The following is a 6,000-nucleotide window of genomic DNA, read 5'->3' on the forward strand; positions in this document are numbered from 1 at the left end:
TCCCGTTCCTTGAGAGGTCTATGTAGTGAATGACCCATGTGATGTACTTGATAACGAAAGGTAAATTTTAACTACACGTTATTTTTATAAAATAAAAGTCTGGTTTTATCCAGACACCGCATAATATAGCTTGGCACACCGGTCTCCATTTCCAGACGAAGACTGACGGGTTTAAGTGGTTTGAAAACTTATCACAAATATTGAGTTAGTTGTTCGGCCCTCAGCTTGAGGATTTTAAGGGATTTTAACACAAAATTAAGCAGTTTTATTCTCCAAAAAATATCGGGATTAGCCCTTTAAAGATACATTATGGGAGATTCGATATAGAGTTGGCAGTTCTCACTATAATAGTTAAAAACTAGATAATGTAAAGGCAATTTGGTGAAAATGTGATTCAAATTGATCCACTATGAACCGAGAACTAAGCGACTGAAATTCCCATAAGCCTCGGTCATCATTACTAAAGTCAGTACGATAAACAGCATAGTCTCGATTATCCATTTAATCGTTTAATCGAGAAGGAAAGTTATGCAGTAAATCGGCTTACAATCCACTAAAGATCGCAGGCTAGCGCTGCCATCTAGAGTTGATTATGGCCTGGATAGGTTAATTAATGTCTAATTAATAATTTAGATAACATTTCAGGCCTAAAGAAAGACCTGAAATAGGTAGATTTAGCTCTTGCATAATGTATGTTTAAGTAGTTATCAATACACTAAATCGAGTATGCACCAACTGGACTATTGAAGACGTGTGCTTTGGGTGAATTTTTGCCCGGACAACTTCGCTAAGACTTCTATTATTTCGAATTCCAACAGTACATTTTACGTACATGCCAATGTTTACACGGGACGTTCCGGAAACAAAACCCACTAAAACTAAAAAGTAAAAATGTCTTTGTAGCAAAAAAACAAAAACACTTCAGTATTCGGTTCTGTGTAGAAAGTTTCGCAAATAAATACAAGTTGGTTTTAAATATCTACAGCGGAATAACTACTTCAGTCTACGACTGATAAGTGTACAAAAATTTGTGCAAACATACTGAATAGTTTTCGAGTTCTGCTCCGGAAAGAACAGGGACATACCGATGGTGATGAGAATATTCTGCTTGGGTCAACATCCATTCAACGCTTACTAGGCCATTTTCATTTCCATAATTTGCTTGGGACTGAGAGGAAACAGGAGAAAGCACACGAGGTCGGATAGGCGACCCTATTCATCGTCACTATGTCAAGTACCCATACGGGATCGAATCCATGAATTGCATATGTAACACACCTAACCCATTATTGAGGTTTATGGTTTGCGCGGTTAAGGTAGAGTGGGGGTCATAAAAATGAATATTACAATGACAATAAAACAGCAGAAAGACGTTTGGTAATGTCGTCTTTCAAAATAATATAATGAAAGAAGCACTTCATTTTTGATGTAACGATTTAATAACACACATTTTACCTCTGAGTGATAATTTAGTTTTTAAAATGTCATAAAGTTGAAGGGCGTATTCTTCTTTGATTTGTGTAATGGTATGTGTACGATTGATACTAAAATTAGAAAAGGAAGAAATACTGAATGTTATGGGCCTTGTACGTTCGTCAAAATATAACTAAATTCCAAATAAAGTTCACATAATTTGTTATCACAATTAGAAATAGAAGAAATAATTGATAGTCTATAGCTAATTAATTTGATCAATACATGTCTTTAAATGAAATTAATTTTATATTAATTATCGTGTGCAACTCACTTTGACCACAAGCACATTGGTTATCTATGCAGTGCCAGGCATCATCACAAGGGCAGCCATTTTGATCAGCATTTCTAACGCACTCAAGTCGACCGCCGTCGTGGCATGTGGCTATAATAAAAAGTTTGGATTAGCGATGTCTAGTTGGATGTTATTTTAAAAGATACGACCATAGTATTTACAGGACCCGAGAAAAATAAGTCCGTTTCAGTATGCAAATCAAACGACACAATGTAAAGATATGAATTATTCATCTTGTCTGGAAGTTTAACTCCAAAATATTCAAACAGTTTATATGAGCAACGTAACTTTCCCAGGGAGCTCATTGATTATTAACTCTCGACTATTCAAACCGTTTGCAAAATTTGTCAAGAGGTATTTAAAATCTGCAAAATTAAATTACTCCTGGAAAGAGAAGTATAACAGGAAGTCGTCATTTACATATGTTGTAGAAAAATTGATCCAGGCACAAAGGGAATGCTAGTCCAAAACTCGTCTTGGACTCCGTCTGACAATTGAACGTTTTATTTATTTGAAAACAAATCACAGAGCTTCAGATAGTTTTTTTAGACTACAAGATAGGTTTCAAAGAAACAGGGATCACATCAGATTTTTTCATTGAAGTAGATCTTCGATCTGTATTATGAAAAGAAATATCAATTAGCATGGAAACAGAACATACCGCCTTGGTTACTGCAAAACTCAATACACGTACATACTCCCCTAACGCATACAACATGCGATCCCCAAAAACAACTTTCTAGTTGACAATCAGAATCTTGCGAGCATGGTTCACACGTAACATTGACTAAAAAAGAAAGATAGTAGATTATAAATTTGAGTGTCATTTTATATTTGTTTGTTTCTGTTCATCTTGCAAAGAAACGCGGGGTCAGAACATGAAGAGATTTACTGCATCTGAAAAATCAAGGGTGAATATACTTACTTATTAAGATGACCGCAAATGAAACCAAAGACACAATTCTAACCATGATGACAGCCTTGAAGGTCATTGGTAATGGACTTTAAAATGTATATCATTTACGTCTTATCTTATCAGCGCTTACGCATAATGATATGACATGTTCAGTTTAGAATATAGAATGAAAAAGAAATGGTACTGTATGTAAAATGAGTACATATAAATCGTAATATAACAGTACATGTATTTAGGTTGACATCTATTACCTATTTTACGTGCAATTCTCATATTAGTAAAACCACTTTATGTACTACGGATTGTGTGTATCACATGTGTTAGAGGCGATTTAATTGTAAAAGGTATCCCATAATGTGCAAAAGTCATGTTCCGCTATTTTCTTTATTGAAGCGTGGGGTTGACCTTCCTGTGTTTCGATGATGCCTTTATCTCGATTTGGAGTCATAAATGTATAATATTGTATACGCTATAGAACTGCAGCAAAATTAAAACATCAATTAAGAACTGTATCCTACCTCGACAAATTATTTGTAAAATTCTATTTCTTGATATTAAACACCGGTACTAATAAAAGAATGTATCGTTTCGAAAACGCGACTCTTTAATTTAGTCCTGTTTTTGTCAAAATGACCACGTTTCAAATACATGGCTTTTCAAACGCTATGCCTTGCTTCTCTGTGGTGCAGGTTTTATTTTAGCCCTGTTTGAATCCAGATACTGGATTAATCAAGAGCAAGGATATAATATGTACTCATCTTTTACAGGAGATTCGCTATTTACACACAGCACTATTTCGCTTACATTCTATATCTAAACACGTCATGTGTAGGCGTAGATAAGATAAAACATAAATGAAATACATATGTAAAGATCATTAAAGACCTTTAAAGCTGTCAACATGGTTAGAATTGTGATTTTGGTTTTATTTGCGGTTATCCTAATAAGTAAGTATAATATTCAGCCATGATTTCTCAGATGCAGCAATTCACTTTATGTCCATATCGCGCGTTTCTTTGCGTAAGATATACGAAAACAAATCAATCTACTTTTTAATATCTATTATCTTCCTATTTTAGACAATGCTGCAGGCGAACCATGCTCGCAAGATTCTAATTGTCAACTAGAAAGTTGTTCTTGGGGATCGCATGTTGTATGCGTTAGGGGAATCTGTACGTGTGTTGAGTTTTGCAGTAACGAAGACGGTATGTTCTGTTTTCAATTGAAAAAATCGCTTGGTGCTAATTGATATTTTGAAGTGAAACTTCCAGACAAGATAAATTAGACCAAAGGCTCATTAAGTGGGCGGAGGGCCTGACAAGGATAGCTGTCAAGTCGTTCGGATGTGAAGAAAAACCGAGGTCCCGTGTATACATTGTCTTGCACGTAAAAGATTCCTTGACAGTTGGAATTCGATATAAAAGTAGGCCATAGCGCCGCTTACCGGGCAAAATTTCCCTCATAGCACACTGTATGGCGCATGCCCGTCTCCATAATCCAAGTATTGGAGCAGAACAGCAGGACGTTCCATTTGACTTCATTTCATTGGGGGGGGGGGGGGATCAAATAGGCACGAAACCAGACCCAACTTTTCTAGAGTAAAATTTTGCGTAGAATACGTTTGGGAGTGGCAATGAGTCCGCCGTTGGGGCGTTTTCGAGATATTCGGATTTCAAAGGTCAAATGAGAACATTTATGCACTGAAAGTGAATGCGCAGTCATTCTTGTATTATGCAAACATGCTGAAAATGACAGAAACTCTATTCACTATTTCAATGAACGAATATAAACTTGATAAATCCCCCTTTGTTCTTTTTAAACCCGGAGGTCAAAAGGTCAAATTTTCCGTTTTTGCACTAGGAAGATTTAAAGCAATTCACGTCAGGGTAAAATATAAAAACTAAAGCGAAACCTGTTCTAATTAATAATTTAAAATTTATCTTTTTCTACGCACAAAAATACTGTAGAAAAGTTGGGTCTGGTTTTGTGCCCATTTGATGGACCCCCCGTTTGATTTGCACATTCAACCGGATTTGTTTTCCTGGAGTCTTTTGAATACCATGGCTTTATCTCCTTATCTTTTAAAATCACATCCAACTAGACAGACCATGCCAACTTTTTATTATAGCTACATGCCAAGGTCGACTTGAGTGCGTTCAAAATGCTCAACAACATGGCTGTCCATGTGATGATACTTGGCACTGCATAGACAACCACTGTGCTTGTGGTTTCCCAAAGTGAGTAGTACACAGTAATTAATATAAAATAAATTTATTTAAACACATTGTATTGATCAAATTTTAATAACAAATTTAGCCACAGAATATTAATTATTTCTTCCTTTACTAATTGTGATAACACATGTAAACATTTATTTGGAATAATTAAGCTATATTTTGACGAAAATGTAAGACCTATAACATTAGTTATTTCTTCCATTTCTAATTTTAGTATCAATGGTACACCTGCAAGGTACAAAAAATAGAGAAGCAGTTACGACTACGCCCTTCAACTTTATGTTTTTTTTTTTAAATATTAAATTAAATTAAATCGTTCATTATATTATACTGAAAGATTATATTACTAAACGATATCCGCTGTTTTATTGTCATTATTTAATATTCATTAAACTCCACAACCGAGCAACCCATAAAACAGAAATCTGTCAATGATTGGATGCGATCCCATACGAGTACTCGGTAATGAGTAGGATCACGTGCCCGTCCTTGCGAACTCCAGAATAATGATTGTGCGCACCAAGAGCTAAGTCAAATGTTTGTCCATAGAATATTCAACTATGAATTTTCAAACCAGCCCACGTGATAACTGTATATATATTATAGATTGATGTTTGTCCAAACTTCCGGTGGATCAGTTTGTAGGACTTGGGCTCACTAACCTGGCGGCCCCGTTTGAGATCCCTGCGTTGGTCAGGAATGTTCATCTGGATTTTCCGGCATGATTTCCCTATGCCAGTGTTGTACAGTAGCGGATCTAGAAACTGAGAATAGTGTGTGGGTGGGGGGGTCGTTGTTTCCAAATCTAGGGCGCCATCCACATCCCCACCCCACATCAGTTTTATTTAAATTGGCATTAAGTTCATGTGATATATGAAGATTGTTAGCGATTTTGTTATTAAATTTATCAGACATGTAACTGAGCTTTCAATAATGGGACTTTGTCTCATGGGGGCGCTTACTTGGTCTGATGGGATTGGTTGGGTGTGGGGGGCTTGAAAAGGGACAACATATTATAGTCGTTAGGATGGGACACCAAGCCGGGGTACCGTGAACACATTGGCGTGCACGTAAAATAA

General features: G+C 36.1%; 1 long non-coding RNA gene across 1 annotated transcript; it reads left to right on the forward strand.

The window, feature by feature from the left end:
• The first annotated feature begins 3,542 nt into the window (after positions 1 to 3,542).
• Positions 3,543 to 5,256, forward strand: LOC126820877 (uncharacterized). Its single transcript, XR_007680186.1, has 4 exons — positions 3,543 to 3,631; positions 3,764 to 3,889; positions 4,813 to 4,921; positions 5,136 to 5,256. It is a non-coding gene; the product is annotated as an uncharacterized LOC126820877 (long non-coding RNA).
• Positions 5,257 to 6,000: the final 744 nt, after the last annotated feature.

The sequence above is a fragment of the Patella vulgata genome, chromosome 5, assembly GCF_932274485.2.
Source record: "Patella vulgata chromosome 5, xgPatVulg1.2, whole genome shotgun sequence".
Classification (NCBI taxonomy): Eukaryota; Metazoa; Mollusca; class Gastropoda; family Patellidae; genus Patella; species Patella vulgata.